The sequence below is a fragment of the Chelmon rostratus genome, chromosome 1 (assembly GCF_017976325.1).
Source record: "Chelmon rostratus isolate fCheRos1 chromosome 1, fCheRos1.pri, whole genome shotgun sequence".
Taxonomy (NCBI): domain Eukaryota; kingdom Metazoa; phylum Chordata; class Actinopteri; order Chaetodontiformes; family Chaetodontidae; genus Chelmon; species Chelmon rostratus.
This window is the reverse complement of record NC_055658.1, coordinates 26,779,704-26,804,524: the sequence shown is the minus strand read 5'-3', so window position 1 is coordinate 26,804,524 and position 24,821 is coordinate 26,779,704. Positions and strand designations below refer to the sequence as shown.

General features: G+C 38.9%; 1 protein-coding gene across 1 annotated transcript in view; it reads right to left on the bottom strand.

Moving 5' to 3' along the window:
• The window catches only part of luzp2 (leucine zipper protein 2), a 141,533-nt gene that overhangs the window by 85,533 nt on the left and 31,179 nt on the right, over positions 1–24,821 (bottom strand). The window lies entirely within an intron of this gene.

The window sequence follows — 24,821 nt, the reverse complement described above, 5'->3', positions numbered from 1 at the left end:
CTGCCTGAATGGAATACAAACAAGAAGGGAACCCACTTATCAAAGCGTTGCTCCATAGCACTCCTAGTGGCCAAAAACTCCACAGGAAGTCTATAAAGCAGCTATAACTAATTACTGACACACTAACGATCTATCACATGACATGAAACCGTTGTAATGAAGAACTTACATCAATCAGCGTTATAGAGCTTTTCCGCTCATTGTTTGTACATGTATTGTTATGGTTCACCCTCAGTGCTCCCTTTGTGTTGTTCTCAGGTGCACATGGCAGGTATTTTCAGAAAAAAAAAAATCTAAAAAGCCACTGTACACTACCTGCTCAGCACCAATCAACAGACAGACAGTTAGTGACTAGCTGGTGAACATTAAGCAGCTAAAGAGCCACATATTTAGTGCTGGTAGAGAACAAAAGCAGAGCTAAAAGAGAGCGAATATTGAACTTATGTTTGCCAGGGGCCCAGAACATGACTACAAATGAATATTAACATTGCTCTGCAACTACTGGATGAAAACATACGCAGCTGTTTGCTAACAAGTATGCCATGCAAAATTAATAGTGATGGTTTGTCAATGCTGTGTGTTAACAACAATTTCATTGCTGTTGGTCCAGGTGTTGCCATATCAAACTATTTAATATATTTCTTTGTACTTGCAGCAAACACAATTATACTGTACACGTACACTTGTGCAAAAAAATTAAAAAGAAATAACTTCATATCTTAACAGATATCAAATACATGGAGTAAAAGTCTAGGTCAAAAATAGTACACTATTTTACACTCCAGCAGCAACACTTCTGAAAAAAATGAATTTCACATGGTTGCTGTATTATGTTTTATAGGGTTTTATGACAGGAAACTCAGTTTTTAGAATCAATTAAAGTTGTTCAAATTGTTCCCGTGTTAAAAGCTGCTTTGGAGATCTCACAATGGCAGAATCTTAAAATAATTGTGAAGAACATTGAAAATGAATTCTGCATAAACATGTGCACATTCTGTGAAAGGGGCAGAGTTAAAGTTGCCTTAAGAGGTTGGCAGATCAGTTGCTTAAAGTGCTGGCTGTGTACAGTAATAACATCTCAGATTTAAATCCTGTCCGGACCTTTGCTGCATGTCATGCCCTTTGTCTCCCATCTTTTTGTCTCTCTTCACTGTGAATTGCATAATGGAGCAAAAATGCCATAAATGGTGTTTAAAAGGGCAGTCATACAGAAAGGCTTGAGAGCTCTGAGGCCATTAACATCCCCGAGTCAGACCTTTTTCTGCAAGTCTGCTTTTCTGCTGAGTTTTGAACTGCAGCATTCAGATGTTCTTCAAAAGGAGAAACTGTGTCTCGAAACTCTCAGAATTATTATCACTATTTATCAAAAATGTTCAGACAATAGATAAACGGTGACATTAAACTTTTAACTAAACTTTAAAAAAAATATGGAGCGGACAAATCAAAACATCGATTCTAGGGAGCGCGAGACCGGGGGTGTTCAGTGGGCTGCAATCTGCAACCTCACCAATAGATGCCACTAAATCCTACACACTTGACCTTTAATGAAGATCACTTTCATCGCTTACTAATGTAATCTCTTGAAGAAAGGTCCACAGAGTTTGAATGGCCTGCAACGCAGCACTGCTTAAAGGTTCTTCAGACTTCATATGTAACCCTTTGGTCTTATAGCGCTTTAAGCTGCGTCCCTTCAGAAAATGACTCTCAACATGCCTGCCTGAACCACTACCCTGTGGACATGGAGCGATAGAAATTATCAGAGAGGTCACATAATAGAAGATTGTAGAATTTCTCTTCAGCCTAAAAATCAACTGTAAAGAAGACCAAGCTAAACAGTTTGGTGGTGTCTTCCAAAACAACTCAAATGAGCATTCAGATTTTACAACTCTCTTTTTAAAGCCTGGTTTAGAAAAGTTTAAACAACTAAAACTACTTCGTAATGGTTATTGAATGGCTGTTTTCATGTTTAAAAAAAGCTGGACAAACTTCCACCTCCAATGTGGAAGACTCACACTTAACACGCCAAACGACTTTAAACCGCCTACCTTGCATTTGTGATTCTTTTTTTTTTCATTTACCCCATGTGACTGTAACCTCCAGATCATCATTCTGTCGCACACGTAACTTAGATTTCAGCAAGCACGCAGAATGAAAGCTAAAACAACTTGAGCAAAGTGCAAGCAAAGATCTTTCAAAATATTTTTCTTCATCTGTAGCTACATGTTCAAATCTGGTATTTCTTTTGGATTTGACAAAGTCAAGCCCGCTTCAGCACTCTGCGCTGTCACTGCCTTGTTCAAAGCTTATCCATCCTCTTCAATGACATTAATTAACTGAGCATTGACTGGAAGTAGCTAATCCGTGGCACTTGGATTGTGAACACAAGTTCAGAGTAGAAGAGAGACACATGAGAGGCTGTGTGATTTAAAAAAAAAAGGGGGGGGTCAGAGTGCATCTGACAAACAGCAGACAATGTCTAATAAACAGGTTCACAGCACTTGTTTTCATGGCTAATCCCAAGAGATGTTTTGCTTTTTTCTAAGGAAACAATCTGACAAGAGAACATTTATTTTGACACTAAAGCAACAGCTTTGTTCAGTGAGTGTGTTACATGAGCATGTTATGAAAGCTGATGTAAGGCTTGCATATTCCAGAAGCTAAGTGAGAACATTTTGTGATTTCAGTTCAGTTCAACATTTGGAAATGGTAATTTGTCCACTAGATTGGAATTTTTTGCAAGATTCACGGTGTTGTTGAACTCCACATCCCACATGGAGGAGACCCTGAAAGGAACTATTGGCTTTGTCCACAAATTGCTTATCTTGAACGTGTCCTTGTGAGATATTCTTGACATTTCAAAAGTCTTCAGATTCTGAAATAAATGTTGCCCATTTAATGAATCACACACTGGGAACATTTTTAACTGCAAGGTTTCACTTTGGAGGTCTTTCAGCCACAGCCATTATTATAGGGTCAGTGCAGTGATTCCCAAAAGGTGTGTTGGAGCACACTGGCGTGGCGTGAGGTAAGTCCAGGTGGGAGGTGGGTGCCGTGGGATTTTGTGACAACCATACACCAATATTGCAATACACAACCTCTGGAGTCTGTGTCAGGAGGAGGAATAATCTGGGGGGATGTGTGCATATCCCAGCTGTGAGTTTCTCAAGGAGTAGCGGCTCTTGATGGAGCTTTGTGGGGATTCGTGGTAAAACCTTGATTTTTTTATTCTTCTTAGGGTTGTGAACTGGATTGGATTGGAACTGAACTGTTTCCGGGTTGTGGGAAAAACAACATAGATTCCTTCTTTCTCACACACACACACACACACACATAGACACATGCACACACTTCTGTCCCTCGCTCTTATCAGTTCCATTTATTTTCTATTTTGTGACCTGTCTTGGTTCCACTGATGCTTTGATGTTGTTTTACTTTTTTTTTTTTTAACATTTAAATTAATTCTGGAATTATTTTGTTCATAGATATTTCAAGAGTAGCAAAATTCTTGAATTTTATTTGGCATTAGTAGATAAAACGCTTAAAGAGTGATAAGAGTAAAGCTAACGTATTCTAGAGGTTCTTTGGTGTGACTGAAAACCACTGAGTTCACCAGCAAACACGTACATTTACATGCTGCTGTATTTACCGATTCAGATGTATGCCAACATTTTTAATTGGAGATATTTATCCAGAAGAAAATAGTGCGGCAGGAATTTTTGAACTATAAGCCATAACTTCATCTTAACACAAAAATTGGTTTAAACCAGCATCAATGCTGTTCATTAAATGCCATGTGTTAAGAGGTGACGCCAGAAAAAATAAGCGCACATGCTACTTGTGTGATACAGATTCACTGTGACAATGACTTTTATCACCATGGAAATGATTTAAACTGTCATCTTACTTCGGAGACCTGTACAATGTGCTTCCACAGTGAACAGTAATAAACGTGACGTATGCTTGATGGCTCCCATTTTTCCTCCCAGATTGGACAAATGGAGGAAAATTTGCACGCTGGGCACGAGAGACAATTTCATCACAGACAAGTCTTTAATGATGTCTCATCTGCATTTTTCAATTTGAACAGGGCCAAAAATAGACCACTGGCCAGGCTTTGTTGAAATGGATCGCAGTGAGACAATCACTTATCTAAGGCTTACGTGTCTATTTTACCAATGTCTCATTTATATGTTTATCAAAACCCATAGTTGTAATTAAATGATAATTTCGTCTTAAACAAAGTAAATACTATCAGAGGGGATCTGTTCATTCTATTTTATTCAATTCTTTTGGAAAAAGATTAAGGCGTTTATTTTGATTTGCAATCAGAGCATTACCTAAGTTAAACTTAACACCAGCAAAAATAATAATATAAATAATATTTACTTGTTCAAGCTTCTCAAATATGAAGATTTGCTAATTTTCTCAGTTTTATTTCAATATAAATGGAACATTTTGGGATTTTGGACTGTTGGCAGTGATTTCTTTCTTACGTGTTATAGACTAAATAATGAAAAAATAAAAGGCAGATTCATCAGTGATGAAAATCATAATTTATATAATGCTGTTCACAGAGAAATGATGAACATAAAGTGTATAACTGGTCTGTAGTGCGAGTCATCATGTGGAAGCCTGTAAACTAAAACTTAGCTTAAAAGTCATTATGCTTTAAATTGCATGTTAATGTTAATACAGTCCCATTATACAAATGAATGCAAACTAAAATTTTAAGGACTCTGCCCGTTGCTGGCAAGTGATCTCTTCTTCTGCCGCTGCATTTTATTTGCATAAAACAGGCATTTTATTTGAATATGTCATGCAATATTAGGCACTATGTGTACAGATAGTGTTGCTTTCCCCAAGGAGCCGCCTGCCCTGCTAAAAGCCGGGGCACAGGCCCGGCCCTGCACTTCAGATATTGGCTGAGCCAGTGACAGCACTTAGGCTCTTTTGCCACTGCAACGCTGCCAAGACCATTAACATTTGGAGAAATTCTGCTGGGAGACTGAAGAGCACAGGATCATAAGCTGATGCCTGTGATGAAGTAAGACAGATAATGGCTAAAGCTCACACTGCGTTAGGGGTCAGAATGCCTTGTTTGTCGCTCTGTATTTTTTTGCATTCTTCTTTCAACATGGCTCATGCTGTAAGCTCCTCAAAGTGTCTCCACTTCGTCACAAAGGCAGAGCGGGGAGTGGCGGCTTAGGCTCATCCCTCCCTCCCTCCCTCCCTCCCTCCCCCTAGGCTCTTATGTCTCTTTATGTGAGTGTCAAAGTCAGGAGAATCTCTTATTCTTGCTGCTCTGGGTCCTCAGTTCATTCATGACCTTTAAGATTAGAGATAAGCCACAAAGTGTTAGCTTCAGTCCACCAGTCCTTTTTCCTATTTTTTTGCTGGTTGGTTTTTGATTAAAGAATTAGAAGAGCATTTGAAGGAACTTGAAAGGGGGCTGATGTGCAAATGAAGCATTATGTGCTGATAAATCCTGAGAAATAGGTGTGAAGAATAAAGTGCTGGCTGATTCAGAAAACTGTGATGAAAGGATAAAGAAATACAGAATGACATATTCCCCTCTGGTGGGACAAAAACATCACACAAATTCCAGCAGATTTGTTGTTGATTTGCTAAGTAATTAAGCATAAATGTGTCATTCCGGCCAGCTTTTCACAATCAAGCATCAACAAAGCTCTCATCAGTGTAATCAGGGCCACTGCCCGCCATTTCTTATTCTGTTAATTTTATTGTGTTGAAAAACCCTGTTGAAATGGTAAAATTCCACAGCAAGCATAGAAAAATCAATTTCAGTTTCACTCCAGAGACTTTAAAACAGGCAAATATTTCCCTACTTTTGCAGTCAAAAAGGAATCAGCTCCGCCTTTAAATGTGTGCAAATATGTGCACAAACTGAACCCCAGCCGCTGCATTAAAGCTGCACCAAAGAAAATATTTGGCAAATGTCAGGTGTGTTCACTTTATTTTGCAGTGTGATAAGAAAAAAACGAAATGAAGTGTGCCTTCAGCCAAAATCGAGGCAGAGACTGACTTTCAGTTGAGGTGAAACTCGGCTGCCAAAAAAAAAAGTGTTGTACTTTGCCGTGTGCAAATCCTTTTTAAAACTGTGATCACAGTGGGTGTTTGTGATTTATCCCGCTTTTAGTTGAGAGTAAGACTTTAAATTAGAAGCTTTGAGTGTAAGTAACTTGTATGGCATCACTTAGCTGATATAACTAATGGTTATTATGCTTTGTTAGGAAATATGGTTTCAGATCCAGAGTAGAAAGTGAAAATGTGAGGTGCCACACTTCTGTTGTTGGTTGCATGACAGTTTGGAATGTGTCTATTAATTTAATTCGTTAGGCTTGTCATCTCAATTTAGGTCCTCTATTTATTTCACAGATGACCAGTGTGTAAGAGTTGTCAATAAGCCTTTCCCCACTCACAGCCTGCATGGTGCCAAGAGTTTGAGCTCATATGCCTACAGGGTTGGTTGTGTATAGGGATGCCTTGTCAGCCTTGAGCCTCCACATTTTTGAATGACAAGTTAAATATCCTTCAGTATCACTATAGTGCATTATAGAGATATGCCAATGATAAAGTCAATACTGCTGTCAAAAACATAGAAAACTATTAGGAAATTGTGTGTTTTAGGGACAACACAACACATCAATCATTTTTAACTTGAGCAGACACATAACTACTTACCAAGAGCAGCCAGAAAATAATAATAAATGTGCAATATTTCAAGAAAATATAACAATGATAATGAAAGTCAATATTTAACATAATCTAGTATTAAAGGTTGCAACCCAGTGAACACCTTCACCGCTCCCTCTGTAGATATAAAGAGCTCGTTCTAAGGTAACGAAAACACAAGGATTGTTATTTTCAGGTGATTATACACAGATGAAAACATTATTATGAATATTATATTCCATTTCTGCCAATAGATCCCCATAAATCCCACACAGTGGACCTTTACTGTGAGCCAATTATAGAAATGTGTTAAAATGAAAACACTTCTGGTGTGAAGTTTGAACAATATCACATCTGATTTCAAACTGTCAAACTAATGTCTAATAATGTAGTACAAAAACAACACACCCACACACACACACAAAGACCACGAGGTGCATGCTGCACAGTCTGCAGAGCAAACAACTCTGATGATAAAATGGTTTAAAGGGCTGTAACAACAACTGGAAATGGCTCTCCAGTCCAAATCATATTGTTTTTTCCTCGTCTAGTCAAAGAGCCTATATACTGATGATGACAACAGTAAAAGTGTTGCCTACACAATAAAAGTCATCATGTGTGTGTCTTCTGTAGGCATCACAAATAAACCTGAAGTCAAGACATTGTCTAAGTGAAGGCTGTATTACTGCCCCCTCTTTGTGCTAAGCCTATCGACTTCTCTCCAAAGACTGAGAGCAGTATGTTGCCAGCTCACCAGCGCTGCAATTTGTAAAGGAGCCTCAGCGGAGAGTGGCAAATGGAAAGACAGAGAACAAAACAACATTCATGATTAATCCTTATTTTAAATTACATTGTCGGGTTCAGCTGGTGGTAGTGTTTACCAGGAAAAAAAGGAAAACACTGACTGAGACAGAAAAGAGTTGTACAAGTGCTAAGTGTCCAAACCCATATTAATCAGATGCTGCAGTCTTGCTGTAATGCAGCCTGATATCCAGGAAGTAATAATAGAATATGAGCTCCTTCACACGGTACAGCTCCTTGTATGTTAAAGCTTAATTAAGAGGAGGACTTGGAACACGAGGAAGCCTTACAGGAAAGATGTGACACCCCAGATTAGCTGAAACTGATGTGATTAGTGTTCGCACACACGACAGCGTCCACACAGAGTTCAACGACAGCTAGTAAAGTGACAACTGAGTTCATCATAATGTCCATGAACAGCTGAAAATGACCAAAAACACAGTGTGGCTGAAAACAGCAAAACATAAAATACACACATCACTCTATTTTACATGTGTCCACCATTTAGTATGTACATACTGTACGTGTGCAGGTGTGGGAGCAAGTGCAAGAGTGAGTAGGAGTGACCAAAACAAATGCACCATAGTAGCTCTATTAGCTAGTTGCTAGTGGTGACTGCATGCTCTTTCCACACCCCCCTACAGCACTGATGTCATGTTATACCACAGTACAAAGCTACATCACAGCTGGATGCGGTCACCAGTATAACAGACCTTTCAGCTGACCGAGTATAAATGCACTGGTCAAACTTTTTTCTCCCGAAACGAATCCAAAATGGCAAATCGGGGTGTCTGCTGATACTGAGCACAGAAGCAGTGACCTCTGTTTCCCACAGTTCTGTACAGCTCACTGTGAGGACCTCATTTTTATGTAAGGTAACAGGAGGCCAGGGATTGCTGTGGCACTAAAAACTGAGCTGGCGGCCAGCCATGACTAAATTAATATAACTAACGATGGAAATGCAGAATGTTATAATAGCACTGACAAAGAGACTGTGCATCAGTCACATTGTGGCCAATGGCCAGTCTGCTTTAGGACCTTGAAGGAATACTGTTTTTGGGGTTGTACACTTTGGTTGACAGGATGCTGTTAAGATTTTAACATTAAACTCATAAATAAACTAGTAGCTTATTTAGTCATCAGTATATAATGCCAGAAAGAAATCACTTTGTTTTAGTGTTGTCACTCGATGAACCTTATCGGTAGCCATTCAGCCAATTGAACCAGTTGAAGACAGGATTCACGCTTGTTCTCAGCTTCTTAATGGAAGCAACCGAGTGACCTGCCGAGAAATGCCAGCAAATTACAGCTTGTCTTTGAAAAGGCAGAACTCTTCTAGCCATTAGAGGCGGATGTGAGGATGTTTTGATGATCAGTCTGTATAAATGGATGAATCAGAGGTTTAAACCTCTGTAGTCACGGAAAGAAAGATGCTCTCATCATGTTTGTGGCTATTACTGATGGTTGTTCAATGACCTCTGGATGTCTCTGGATTCCAGGTGCACTGAGGTGAATGAGAGGGTCAGCAGACAGGTTCATTTGAAGCACATCTGCAGCGCATCACATTGGATAATGCTGTTATTCATCCATGAAGTCTTAAGCCCTGTACATATTTTAATGACGTGAAGTTTTGCTTTGATTTGAGATTTTTGCTTCATCAAATGGTTTGCCAGAGTTGTTCTATAATGCATGACGGCACATGGCACACAGTGGTATTGTGAGGAGGAGATCTTCAGAGCGAACATGTTTTTTGTCTTTTAAAATAGATCTTGCAAATGCTGACTGACAGTCTCCCCAGATAAACACTTACGTGGTCTGCGTTTGCTGAAGAAAGTACATTTTGTTGTTCGCCATGCAATTTGCATGACTTTATATACAGTCCACAAAGCAGTTCACAGCGGACAGTGACGACTTCAGACATGGACTGGTAGTAAAGCTGACAAAAATAAGCTCAAACTCAAACTAAGTGCTTTTTACACCACTAGCGTGCCGAACACAATCGTGTTCAGACAGTTGTACACTTCAGTGGCTAATTTAGAGCGTGGTAGAACACGGCATGCAATTTGCAACTCTTAGCACCCAACAATTTTAAAGAGACACACTAATGAATGCTTGCACAGGTGTTCATATCCATTTTATTAATTAAATACCAGACATCCCAACAATGTAGCAGCCAGCTCGAATGAAAAACGAACCAAATGATCGGGACCCTCGAGACAGTCTCAGGAAAAGAGCCTGTTTCAGTACGAGGTAGCACGGTTACATGTGTGTCAAGTGGATCCAGCTGATGCACAATTCACATGTGTAACCTTGTGGTTGACCTTCTTTTGACTTCCTCCATCACACACACACACACACACACACACACACACACACACACACACACACCGTCCGTCAGACCAATCTACCTTACTGAAAATCTACCTTTTTCCACACACCAATCATTAGTGCAAATATGCATTGCATCTTATCGCAGTGTGAGAGAAGAGGGGATTGTGTATCTTTGCTCTGAACCAAGTACCCATTGAAAAAGAACTTAATGAGGCACAGTTGGTATAGGAGGAATTCAGCTGTTAATTTCCACTGTTAAATTTTGCATGAAATCATGTTTAAATATGTCGGGGGACGGATTTCATGGCTTATTCCAGCAACATTCATCGTGGCAAGCTCAGGGGCTGAATGGTAATGTAAATGTACAATATTGCCTTTTGTCTTAATTACTGGAAACAAAAAAGGCCAGCCAGGCCAAAAAATCATTCTTCAAAGAGACAATTAGACTGTTCCAAAATAAAAAATGAAATTCATGCAGTGACACCAACACCCAGGGGTGGAAAAAAAATGACAAAAATAACACCAGAAACTATAAATATACTGGGAATGCTGGAAAGGTTTGCTCAGCTGAATCGCAGCCCATTGTGCTCACTGGAATGTGTATGATAAACAACATACATGGCGCTGTGTTCATTTGTTAGACTAATGGACTACAATGAGGTCTAGACCATGCAGTCTTGCACATTTGTAACCTCAAGGGAGCTGACAAAAGGGTACGTATACAGACCTAAGGCAAGCTTTTCCGAGTCTAAGTTTTCAAATTGTACATGTAAAATGTGTTTTTATTGAATACTGAAAATAAATCTCAAGGCAGAGTTTTGCTGCTGCTGTAATAGATTGCCCTTTGGCCGTGTTGGCCAAAGTACAACTTGTCCATGTACCTAACTGAAAGTGTTGGTCATTATTGGAGTAATAGAAGACAAGTAAAACAGAAAAAGAGTCAACATGTCAATGTCCCTTTTTGCGGGAGGTTGAAAGCATAATGAGGGAAGCAGCATGACATTAATCAAGCAGATACCCCTGCCGTGTTGCAGTTGACCGACCACATTTAGAGCTGTCTGCACATGTCTGTACGTCAGCAGAGATACTTTGTCACTAGTTAAAGAGAAGTGGGAAATTATTCACTCTGCAGCTGATCTGAAAAGTTTATAAACCCGCCACAGTCATTGTAATTTCTATCAACAACATATCAAGAAGTCAGTCTGTGAAATTTTTGTCACAATAAGCATCGAGTATTAATTTTAATCTATTTTTTATCTTGCCTCTACCCCCTCCAAGTGTAAATCTCATCCTGCTTAAGTAGGCGTGTCTCCGTCAATTTTAATCTTCTATTAATATTAATAACTGAATCGCCTGATTGCCCCCTGCACACACACAAATGTGCACACACACACCTCCCATAAAATGAGTCTATGGTGAAACATTACGTTAGAAGTGCTGCAAAAATGATGAACCCACACCTCAGAGACAACCAATATCATCAATGGATGTCAGTCCAAGGTAAGCTCAAATAAATAAAAAAAATCTTTGACAATGCAAAGCATGAATATTTATTTTAGCTTTCAATTACTCTGCTTTGTGCAGTATAGTGGACAATCTTTAAAGGACCAGCCAGGTCTCACCAAAAGGCGTATGAACAGGACGCCAATGTCTGAAGTCATGTTGCGTGTTATCGTAATGCATCATTGACTTTTTTTACTCACATCTATGAGTTAATTTGTATCAAACTTACATCATTATGCAAGTGAATGCACTTATTTGACGTCAAACCACGATCTTACCAAGACATTTTGTTGACGAAAAGTCTAAAGTCAAGAACTACTTTCAAAATAGTACAGATAGAAGTTTGTGACTTTTTTATGTTATTAGTTTTGTACTCAATCATAACTGCTATTAAATCCACGAAAGAGGCAGCTCAAGGTAAACTCCTGTCAATCACTCAGGTTGCCAAAATCTACATTCACTTACCCTTAAGAATTCATCCTCAGAATATTCAATCATGCCCGTCGTATTAGTCTCTTTTGGCAAACAGCGTAAGGACACATATTGAGCCTCAAAACTGACAAACTAATCTGAGATCTGAGGCTGAGGGAAGATGAGCGTATGATTTTTATCTTTAAAGAAGTATGAAAATGTGAATTAACTCCTGCCAGAATGAACGATCCACTGCGTAATTATTTGTTTCACCCTGGCTTGTTAACCTGCCATATTATTATTGTGCTTACAGCCAGGATAAGGCATTTCCAGCTACTTAAGTGTTCATTTGAATAAGCCACTAAACATCTACTGTGTCCTTAAACTGCACTGTAAATTACCCCAACAATAAAGACAAACAAGTGAAATTTAGATCAGTGCTAGTTATATGCCTGTCAGCTGTGTGCTGTGTTGCAAATAAAGCAGTTCCTGAATGTGTTTCTCACTGGAAAATACATGGATTTACACAATACAACTGCTATTGAGACCAAAGATTTGGAGCACAATTATGCCATGTCATGAAAGTCAGAGTCCTGACGATAGCTCTAGGCAATAAGACACCTATCATCCTAACATTCAAGGTAGATCAGATAGTGGACTAAATGCTGTATGTTCACAATGAACAATATACAGAATATACAGTACAAAACACATTTCCACCTTTCGAAAGATAGATCCTGCTAAGAACAGTCCCGTGTCCAGCAAATAGCCTATTTCTACTAAACTACTCTGATCAAACACAACGATGCCACAAAAAGGCAAACATATCTTGTCACAAGCCACAGAAGAATTCATTGCTCTAGTTTTACCACCTTAATACATCATGTTACTGATTCCCTTACAGAAAGACTGTTGCCAAGTGTAGAAAAGAAAGAAAAGCAAAGGCGAGAGGTGGCCAGAGGGAGTGCTCTTTTATCCATCTGGATGAAGACAACTGCAGGTGACAGGGAGACAGTCACAGGAGCATGTAAGTCTGGGCGCACTATCAAAAGTGAAATCGCAGGTACAGTAGCGCTCTGACCTGGCTCACATGTGTGGCATCCCCAATTCTAAAATAATTAACATGACATTAAGACGTGTAATAGTAAATACAGAGGACTGGAAACTCTACCTAAATGTCAACAGGAGAAGAGAAGAGTGGCAGATTCTCCATCAGTTTATTCCAGATGTGATTTACACTATGTGCCAGCTTGAGGAAAGAAACAATGGCTGCAGCCAATGAATATTTTCATCACTGATTCATTTTTTGTTCAGCCACTTACTAATAAAAAGTCCATCGCAATCTTCCAATGTAAAGGTGAAATCTCCAAATGTCTTGTTTTGTCCGACCAGCAGTCCAAACCCCAAAGATATTTAGCTTAGTACCAAAGAAGAGAGAAGAAAACCAGCAAACCTTCACATTTTATGCCAACATTTTTGGCCTTTATGCTTATGCAAATGACTTAATTAATTGACAATCAGAAGTGTTGATTCATTTTCTGTCGGTTGGCTATTGTCTAATTTCTGAAAGAGAATAAGCTTGGGCATGAGGCTGAAAAACCCAAACAAACCAACAGAAACAGGTGCTGTTTCAGAAGGTAACGGAGGCTAGCCCGCTTTCCTAAATTATTGGGGGCATTGCCAGAAACTGGGCTTGCTGCTATTATTTTGGTTGATTACCAGGCGTCTTAAAACCAAGGACATGCTGGGTTGCACATCCTATTTGGAATCTGCATAATACTGACAGGTGGAAAAGAAATCCCTAACTGTAGCAGGAAGTCTTTTTTCTGGTCTCATTACCGCTCTTATTACAGGACAGGGTTAAAGAATAATACTGTGGGTGTTGTAAGATGGAGAGTATCAAATTGGTTGCTTGTGTGCTTCCTTGCTCGTGTCTACATGGAGCATAGTTGGATATCAGGGCTCATTTCCCACCTCTTAAAGGAAGTCACTTGCTGTCAGTCATTGTTGTGTAGAAGGAAAAACAACCTCCAAGACTTGAAAGTCGCCCAAGTAAGATAATCGACTGGGGTAAACATGAAGACCTAATTAGCTTTATTTTTTTTCTCTTTTTGCTTGAGTTATACTCTGCTTATAGCTGACATCCAGAGAAAGAAATGCTCACTCAGCTTCCAGTTTATTAGGCACATCTAAATAAAACTAATGCAACAGCCCTGCGATTAATCCTCCTGTCTTGACGGTTAGAATGTCGAGTTTTGTGGAAACTGTTTTCCAGACTTGAGATTAAAAGTTCGTTCTTGACCTCAGTCTCAATTTTTTAGACAAGATGGACCAAAGAGGACTCTTTAAAATGGCTTGAAAAATTAAAATTAAAAAACCTACCATTCCATGACAAGTGGGCAAACTTTATGTACCGAGGAAAATTGCATAATATGATTGAAAGCTGTAGAAGAGTCACTAATGGAGCTTTTGGTGAGATTGTTTTGCCAACTGTTGTAGAGAGGTGGTGATTCAACTTTATGGCCATTTTGGAGGCTGCAGTTTGTGGTGCTGTTAAATTGTATTGTGTTGTTCATAGAGGTGTTTCTAATATCTGTCCAACATATATCAAAAGACCACATTAAAAAAATAATTGAACAACACTATTAGAAGAAATTCAAGCACAGCACAAACTATAACTAAAAAAAAGGTAATATTGAAACAAAACTTTGAGGATGCTGTTGTTTACCATGTTCACCATTTTAGCTTAGCATGTAGCATGCTAGCATTTTCAGCTACTTATCTTGACGTATTTGACAAATGAAAATTTAGAACTGATGATGTTCCTAGGTGAAAAGTTAAGGGTAATTTCATCCTGAGGGGGGAACTGAATGTCTGCACCAAAGGTCATTGCAATCCTGTCAATAAGTGTTGGGATAAAACCACAAATGTGAACCTCATGGTGGCGCTACAAGAAGAGTCAACTGGATACATTGTCTGGGAAACTAGCCTGACCTCCAAGATGGTTTATTGCACAGAACCATCTGGGAAGTTGTCCATGGAAACTATTTGGAAAAAAGCAGGCACTTTCGAAAAATACAAGGCAGGCGATTGGATGAACCATCTGCCTCTCACCGTCTATCCCGGGCTAACTTCAGCCAATCAGATCAATGAACCATATGACTTTGTAGGAGAGCAAAACTCTTGCTGAAGCCAGTCAAGGGAAGACCATAGATTAGAAATTTGTCCTAATATGCATGAAATGAAAATGAAATTGATCACATTTCATTGTAAATGTATGTTGTACACTTTGTGGGTCTCATGGTTTTGCAAGAGCATAATGTATGGCCATGTTTCTCCTCAGACCTCGTTTTAATTCCGCCAAGCAATCAACCACAAGTCAGCCCATCAATATCGCCCCTCTTCAGGTGACCCAACAGTACCCCCAAAGACGCGATAATGATTTCTGATCCATAAGGTATCGAGTTTCAAATCAATTTCAAGTATTGTTGTGTATCATGACAACTCAAGCTGCTAGTATGGCTAAAAAGCAACAGCAGACATTGTAAAATGGGTTTTCACAAATTACATAAAGAAGCTGTAGACCGTTGTCAGTGGTCAGTAACTCTGTATGACACTGCCATTTTTCCTGAAAAGCAGCAGGTTATCCATGAAAATATCACCTCCACTGTAGTAAAGAGGATTCAACGGCGTGTCTAGAATGCACTGTATATGGATTTTCCAGCTCTGTGCCTGCGTGTGTGCTGCTGATGCCCTTTTTTTCCATTTGAGCCCCTGGCCTTCAGGTGGTATCTGAACGGCCACAGCAGCGTCAGACAACAGATGACTCCATCAGGAAAGGAGACACGGTGCGCGCTTGTTTCGAATAGCTTTCATGTTTTCACCCTGAAATGAGGCATCATGGGGCGCTCATGAGGAGAGGCACTGAGTTATGTATCTGTCTACTTTCATCAAAAAACACTCTGAAGATAAGACTGTTGGCGTTACACACACACTGCACACAACCTATTGACCAACTCCTACCTTTAAATGATAATTCAGCTTGCCAAGATGGGAGTTATTTTCTCTGCCTTTGTAGTTTGCAGTTGTTAGTGTGTCGCTCTCTGCTGATATCAACTAAATGTTCAGTTTTTGGTGTTTACAAAAGGAAACACATATAACAAAATGCCGCTGTTTCAGTCCTGAGGAAGTAAACGTTCAAGGGCTGTAACAAAAGCTGATTTTCAATATCTTTTGATCTGCCAGTTATTTTCCATTAAATGTTCGTTCTATAAAATCTCAGACAATAATGAAATGTGCCCATTACAATTTCTCAAAGGCAAATGTGACCCCAAAAATGGTCAGTTTTCTATCACAGAAGACTCGATACATCTGTAAAGCTTTACATTTCTTATTAAAAAAATTCTTTGCTTCACAATGCCTTTTGATTAATCGATGAGAATTGCTGCTGATTAAGATGATTAAGCTAATTAGATTTTCTGTCCATCGACTAATCGATCAACGGACTATTTCAGCTCCAAACTGTTTAAAAAAAGACTAAAGTAAGTATAACCCATTGTCAAATAAGGTTTATTATTATCATTGGTGGTGGTGGTGGTGGTAGGAGCAGTAACAATAGAAGCATTCATTTTTAAATTTGTACTCGAGGCAGGTAAGAAGTCTACCAGGTATGAAATTCACTACATTTAGTAGAAGGCTTAGCTGTGATACGTTATTCACTGTACTACATAACATCATGAAGCTTGACAGAGGGGCTGCCAATATGACCATGAAAAGTCAGATTAGACTGTGAAATTGAGTGAAATGAGTAAAATGCAGCTGAAATGAAAATATTAATTAAATTGACGGATTCATTAAAATGGCAGGTTGAGGTTAGATACTGTTCATTTGCGTTGTTTCCCTTTTCAGCCGCCTCCCCCCAGCTTCTTGTTGTGTGCTGATTGTTATTTTAGACCCCGTCATGCCGCACCTGTCCACTAGACACCGTCAGACAGTTTTTCCCTCTTCTCTGTCTCCTCCTGTGACACACCACCTGTCTACGCAGCTGCTTTGCATTTGCTCATTAGTCATATTGTATTTTCCTTGCCCTCAGTTTTCCATTCTGTCTTCGTGTTCTTGCTTTTCTATTTTTCCATCCTGATCTATGCTTCCACCTGCTGCTCCTGCAGTTTCATCTGCCTGCTTCTTAACAACCGTGAACCTGCTTGACCAGCGAGTCAAGCTGTTTTTAAACTGACCTGCTTGAAGATCCTGCATTTGCGAGCACATGCTGCCGATTCATCGCACTCGTCACTTTGAATATCACATATTCTCCATCTGACAGCCTCACTTGCCAGCTGTCATATGGTCATATCAGACTACAATGCAACCACTAGATGAGAGAATACAGGAGGAACATGTATATGTATTTATATTACCTATATTGCTTGTTACTTGCACTGATACGCAATCACAGTGATGCAAAGAAGCTCGCGTTCGAACATATTTCCATTACTTTAATACAACAAATGCATACATTTGTGCCATCCAACCAGATATTCATTAGCTAAATGAGGCTCACACACAGAGCATAAAGTGCAAATGATATTTCCATGTCACTGACAGCCTGAAGGCTCACAGCACTCACATTTCACTAAATTAAATATGAGAGCATGCATAATCTTATAGAAAAGGTCAATAAACTGACATTGCTGGACCTTCGAATCGAGCTCTCGTGATCAGAGCATTTGCTGGAACCCGAAGGCTTTTTTTTTTTTTCAATGTCTGTTGTCTTTGGGCTGTAATCTTTTATAACAGCTACTGTGACATTGCACAAATTCCTCCCCCATTGCCCAAAACCCTCAAAGTGATTTGCCATTAACCTTGAAATGGTGACTGATTTTCCTTAGATGACAGTAGAAGCTCGGAGCAATTTTTCCCGCTTGCTGCTTGATGAGGAAGCGAAGGGTCGAGAGTCTTACATGTGCCAGCAGCATGCAAGAGCAAATGTGAGATGTGAGGAAGGCATGAATCTTAATCTTAGTTCAAAGGAGATTAACATCATGTTATTATGGATACAATAACGATTAATATTGTTAGTGCAGGTGCATCTAGCCTCTCTCAAAAGACTGACTAAAGACTAAATGTTATCTAAGTTGTGTTTAAGTTTGTGTATTAATGAGATTCATAAAACCAAAGTCAGACAGGGCATGTTCGAGTGTCCATGGCCATAAAATCCAAAACGCCGATTGTCACAAATTCGCATCATACCGCTTTAATCCACAATGCGAATCGCACATGAGATAGATAGACAGATAGATAGATAGATAGATAGATTTTGACAAAAAAGTATTTTTATTGCATTTAAGAAATAACGCCTGATGTCGCTAATTTGCATCATACCTAAATTTATATCTATTGTATGTAGTATGTTGTATTTAGGATCAATTTGAAACCAAAAACACAAAGAATTATTTTTTTTAAATATAATTCAAAATAAATTCAGGCATCAAGGGGTTAAGAAACCAACTCAATCATGTGTGCTGAACACTGCAGTTAACTATGTAACTTTTGAAAGAGGTGGTGACACAGTTTAACTCTTACAAATGAGAGGTTGAAGCAGCAAAACACATAACTCAGTTCAGTACAGGACAATCAGGGGTTTTGCCATTAGAGCCGTACACGGTCTAGGATGTAGCCAGTAACTAATGCTAGCTTTAGGAAGATATATCGGCTACTATGATTTCTACAATGCAGGAACCATGGACGTAATGCGGGAATTGACAATAAAAACAGAATTAACTGTAAAATGGCAAAATTTGGATGTAACTTAATAACGTTTTTTTTTTTCCCCACAGTGCCTAAGTCGAATAAATAGGAGAGAAAAAAAAGAGCTATATTTTGGTGTCACACAAACACAGCTTGTGTTGTGTTACCTTAAAATCAGTCATATTCAATCAATTCTGAGTATTTTCTTATTGAGTTGTTCAAATTTTATTTTATTAATCCACCATGATTCAATCGTAAAACACACAATTCAGAAAATAAAAAGGACTTTCAATCTCAGATTTCACTCCCAGATTTCATGGGGCCTGAGATATGGCCATTTGCTGACACAACAATTAAATGTGTCACAGACAATTAATAATTAGCTTCATCACAAAAGTCAAAATTAAAGTAACACACAATTTGATGTGCCAGTTATCACTTGTGGCTACAGCGGCAGCTGTTCCACAAGATTTACACCGTCACCTTAAAGCAGCACTCAGGCAGAAATATCCACCCTTTAATTGCCTAACGTAAGTCAAGCTCCCACAACACTGGATCATTGTGTTCATTAATGCCACTTGATTGCGTCTTTTGTTAGGTCCTCCCTACTTGGTAAATGGCCATGTCTTCCTGACCGTGACAATCTCCACACCAGTAGTTCATGACAAAGGCTTTCTGATATAAATTTGACATCTCCAGTCCACCTTTGACGACATTATCAGAGTTGATTTCTCTGATTTTGGAAAGCTCCATTTGCAGCCACAGAGGGCCTTACAGAACTGTTTTCACAGGTTGAAAATGAGTCCTTGTGATGAGTAAAATGATCTTCATGTGTAATGCCTATTTAAATGTGTTGCACATCTAGCAGATGCTTTATTTTTAATAAAAGTAAAAATATCGCATATCCAGAGACATCAATCACTGAAAATGATCCCAGCCAAATGAAATGAGACAACTGTCTATGCCAGAGTTCCTCTGAAGGTCAGTCTCTCTGAGTCAAGTGATAGTCTGACCTTCACGGCTCCTGCAGAATCAATAAAGAAATCTAATCAAGGAATGTTAGCCAGGGTTCAAAACCAAATTATGTCAGAAGAGAGGAGCGTAAGATTTGTGGGCAACCTGTTAAATCGGGGCAGAATGTTAAGTATAATTTCATTAATTGGCTAGCACATCAATGTTTGCTGTATCTATTATACATTATAAGAACATTTGGGGCCTCCAGAGCGTGCTTGGCTGCTAATCATCTATGAGCAATACATGCAGTTAACCTTAAAAAAGTCATTTTGAGAAAGCTGTGTCCTTACTACTGCATCTAAACATGCACATTTCACAAAGGTATTTGCATGTACAGATGAAGACGTTTCAGCTAATATCTCTGTATTTAATGTAAGCTCACAGTGTTTATTAATCAAGCGTCAGATAATGCACCAGATCCCCTTGGCTATAAGCACCTTCACTCATGTCCGTCCTGTCATAAACTACAGTCACGTTGCTGCTCTGAAATTTATGCTACATCCATGTAACTGAATCACAATTTGTCAAACACACTCAGGGCATGAAGGCAGGATATAAAGGAATACAGCCAGGGGTAAAATTCAACGTCTTGAGCAGCCGTATTTTGATCTACCAAACAGCAATATTATGATGTGACTAATTTTGCATCTATTAGAAATACCTTAACTGGAGGAACATAACTGGGTTGAGAGAAATTTGTATTTAAACTACTATGAAATTTCCCCAAATCCCTTAATATCTTATTCGTAGTCTTAAAAAGTAAAAGTCTATTTGTTATCCTGTCATCAAGTCTGTAAATGTTTGTGCTTTAAATATAAAAGATTTAAATACTGCTCGAAGAAGTTTTGAGTTTCTGTACTTCTTGAATTAACTTATTATTTCGTTGTGGTGTTTGGGGCCAGATCCAGAGGAGAGGGAGGCGAGATCAGTCCATCTGTCGTTGTTGTTGTTATTAACTAGCGTTTTGACATGATTTTAACGTGGCACAAAATGATTTATTAAACATGTGTTACCAACTTTTGCTGCTCCTACAGTAAGGAATTGCTCAAGAGAGAAGTACGCTCACAATTTAGTGGTCTGCCTTTATAGTAGTAATTAACAGCTACTAAATTGCAGTCAATTTGGTTTTGATGGGTTGCAAATTACACACTTCAGGAAAGAGTTGGCTGATTTTCTTGTGACGAGCAGTTTGAAATGAAGGCATTATTTCTGCTCTCTTGTAAAATAGCATCACATTTTTTTAAAAAAGCCCAAGGATTCAAAAATCTTATCTTAATCTAATCTTAAAATTAAGCAACAAAAATATAATACCTGCAAAATACCTATTTAATAAATGTATGATCAGGGGTGAAACATATTAACCTAACAGGCTTCAGTTCATCATCAAAGGCATGTAGCAGCACTGCTTTGGTTAGGTTCCCCCATGTGGAAAATCCTTCGCCTGTGGCAGATTGATTTGAGGGATTGATCGGTCAGGACGGTGAACATTTCACCTTGGTAATGCAGTTCTTAGGCGAGTGTTTAGCTTTATTGTGGCTCGGACTTGGTATTCATAGCTGACTGCATCGCCATGCGTGATAACATAGTGGATGTGCACGAGTTACAGATGTGAGGTAGTCCTCCCTCACTCGGTCCGTCAGCTTACAAGGTTCCAATTTTCACACGGGTCTGCCTATGACCTGGAGACTGAGCCGGGGAGTTGATATTTGGATCACATTCAAGGCATCTCGTCTTTCTCATCGGTTTTCCAAAGCAGCCTCTCTATCAAGTATCTCCTTTGCTGCATCTCTCCAGCTACTTGAACAGAACTCCTCTATTAAGAGATCGTCACTCCAGGGTTCTTAACTAGGCTGAAGCATGTGATTTCGTTCGAGTCTGGGACATAGTCAACCCCTTATCAAATAGTCAGTACACGTTTTAAAGCGGCGCTGAGCATCTGATCACAGTTATGCCAGGTGTGCATCATCAAACCTTAACTCAAAGCAGGGAAAGTCCTTTCACTGAAAGGAGAACATAGAGGCAATGATTTCAAATCTAAAGGGCCATTAAATGCATTTGCTGCCAACAATTTTTCATTTTCACAGCTCATATATCCATTTCTTATTTTTGCTACATGCTCAGAAAACCTATTGCCCAGTTCAAGGCCTTTCCCATTTTTTCTGTTCTTTGAAGTTACTGTATTTCATGTCTTCACTGGGGGTCCAAGGTGTCTGGTAGGCTACAAAGGTTAGACCTGTCTTCTCACCACAGTAAATGCTATCTTATGCTTGTTTTGTTTATTTTGTTGAGTACTGTATTGTGTCATATGATTCAATCAGAGTTAGCTCTGTCTTTAACCAACACACCCAAAGATTTATTGGCTACAGGACTTGCCTAAAAAAAAACCCCCACACACATATTTTCAGGCTGAGAAGTCATTGGTAGTTTTGTTTTACCATTTTCTCTTAAAATCCTAATAGAAATGATGAAAGATGGAGAGGCAAATGGAGAAAAAGCATCAACACAGGAATTAACAGCAAGATTAAACAAAAAATACAAAAAACGCAACAATTTGTCAATTGATCAACAGAAAATTAATCTGCAGCTGTTTCCATCATTTATTACGCTATTTTGTTCACAAAAATGGCAAACATCCTCTGGTTTCAGTTTTAAAATGTGAGGATTCGCCGTTTTTCTTCGTCCTCTACGACAGTAAACTGAATGATCTGACAAAATGAGCGACGTGTCAACTCTTTTTATCTTCAGATTAATCTATGGTGAAATTGTTTGCTGTTTTTCTTGCGTTAGTGATATTTACAGATACTTTCCATGTGCTTTCAGAGGTAAACACTTGTACTCAGCTGCCACCAGTGACAAAATGCAGGAAGCAGCAGGTCTGAAGAGAATAAATACAATCACATTTGTCTGATAAAGGTGATTACAGTTACTGCTTCATACAAAGCCGGCAGCACTTTTTTTCTTTTGGCTGTTTGATTTTAGCAAAACCTTTCCCACATAGAGATTATATAAAATAGCATCAATCGAAGAGGTATTTCACATATATTTGTTTTAGCTAAGGATGTTGGGCATGTTGTGACAGAGATAACCGATTCTGACGCATTAATGGCTTCAGCAATAAAACGCTGCCAACACTTATAAACAAAATAGTGTTTCAGCTGAAACCAACATTTGAAACTGGTGGCTCTTGAGTTTTTTATTATTTTTTATTATCAATAAAATTTCAGCTTAATGGTAAGAGGAAAGGCTCTTGGGGCTCCATTAAATTATAATAAGTCTGAAATGTAATTCATGTTTTAGAATGACTTTTCGATATCATTCATTTTTAGGAGGGGAGCCAGGCGATGGCATGAGGACTTGGAAGAGAATAGCATCTGGAATCTGAAATAGCATCTTGTCAGTTCACACACAAGCCTTTTAGGGGTTACTCCAGGATCAATCATCTATAATATAAAATGTTTAATGTCAGTTCTTGGACAATTGAATAAAATTCATCCCAAGAGAAACTGACACAATCAATCTGATTATGCTCTACTCTTTATGCTTTCTTGTCACTAAAAGTGTTATTTTATAATATGGAAACACTGGTTTACAAAGCCCATGAGCTTAGTGGATGTTTTCTGGATTTTAAGCCACTTCAGTGAAGTTCAAGAGCAAAGTCAACCTCAAACTCTGAACTACCGATAAGACAAACTACACATTGTAAATACTAAGTAATAAATACTAATAATACTAATAATTGTAGATTTGCAAGTTATGCAGAATTCTGCTTGTTGCAATAGCCGGCACAGTTTATCAGCTTTCCACACTGTCAGATTTCTCCAATTACATAGCAATTACGTCGATAACAGCTTGGCTGCTACCAAATTTGGTCTTCATGTATTGATTTTTGTGATAAACCTTGAAATTAAAGCATCATTAAAATAAGAGCCAAGTAAGGCTTGTGAGCCAAATGTTTCCTAACCCTGTGGTTAGGCAAAAAATACTGTATGCCACTCGTTGCAGTTTGTTTAAACCTTAAAACACCAACATACTGTATTAATGGTATTAACACGTTGCATCAGTACCTACACAGCTGGTCTTCATAAGGTACAATATTTTGTAGGTTTCCAGAACCAGGTTACTTAGTCGTGTTAATTTCCCCTCATACTGGCATACTGTGACTTTATTAAGACCAAACAAACTAAACACTTGCCTTTTTGTGAAAGACTGAGGGAAGCAAAATGGAAAACTGCAATTCAATGCAGGCCTTTCCAATTAGCTCTATGAAATCCCTGTGAATGCTGACAGCTGGAAATTATGATGGATGCTCTTTATTTCTCCATCCCCAATCCTTTTCAATCAATCGGGGACCCATTTCAGGTCAGAGTGCTCCCACGTCCCTGTTCTTCACCCAGTGCGAGGTTGTTGTTTTCTTCAGGATTACCAAACCTAACAGTCTCTCCTGGGAGGTCTAGATGATGTGCCAAGTATAGGCTAGGGGATAATTAACTCAGCTTTCCAATTAGGACAAAGCAATCCACTGAGGATACAAGTAGGAAGAGGATAAATACTCAAGCATCAGGAGGAGGACAGAGACGAGCAGACAGATAAATAATGAAGGAGAAACACACAGGCTAATGCTAAACACATAATCAGATGCCACAATATGTGATTGATGTTCTGTTGTGTGCCAATTTCAGTGTGTACAATGTCATATGACATTATCATCAATTCACCTGCATTGTATCAATATATTAGAAGAGTTTTACATCTGATAAATGCATTAAAGTATTTAGAATTAGGTATATTTTGTAAATTTGTCACAGTTGCAGTTGATTTTCAGTCTTTAATGGCTCCAGGTTATAAAACACTTTCTCATATCCAAACGGCTGAATAGGTGGATGACTACGGCATACACTGTATGTATACTGGAGATTACCAGCGACAGGGGGTTGTCTTTTGGTGGTTAATGCTGTGAAACACTTGCAGGTTGGTTAGGTTGGTTAGGAAAGATAATGGTTTGGATTAAAATGACTCTGTTAGTCACGAAACTCAAGTTAGTTTAACTGACGTCACGCATGTAAAGTAAGTTGATTAACGTTGACTGTTGGTTTCACATGAGACACAAGCAGCGGTCACCTGGCTGAATGTCCTGTTTGTTTCCTCATCATGTAACTTTCTTGCGCTTCATACTACGTCACCTGACTTTCTCCCTTGCTCCTGTCATAATTACTGCGGCCACAAAAGGTCGCAGCCAAATAATAAATGTAAATATGGTTTGTAATAACCTGGTTGCACCATTTTCTGGTGAGGATGGGCTGTTGCTATAGCAAAAGAGCTGC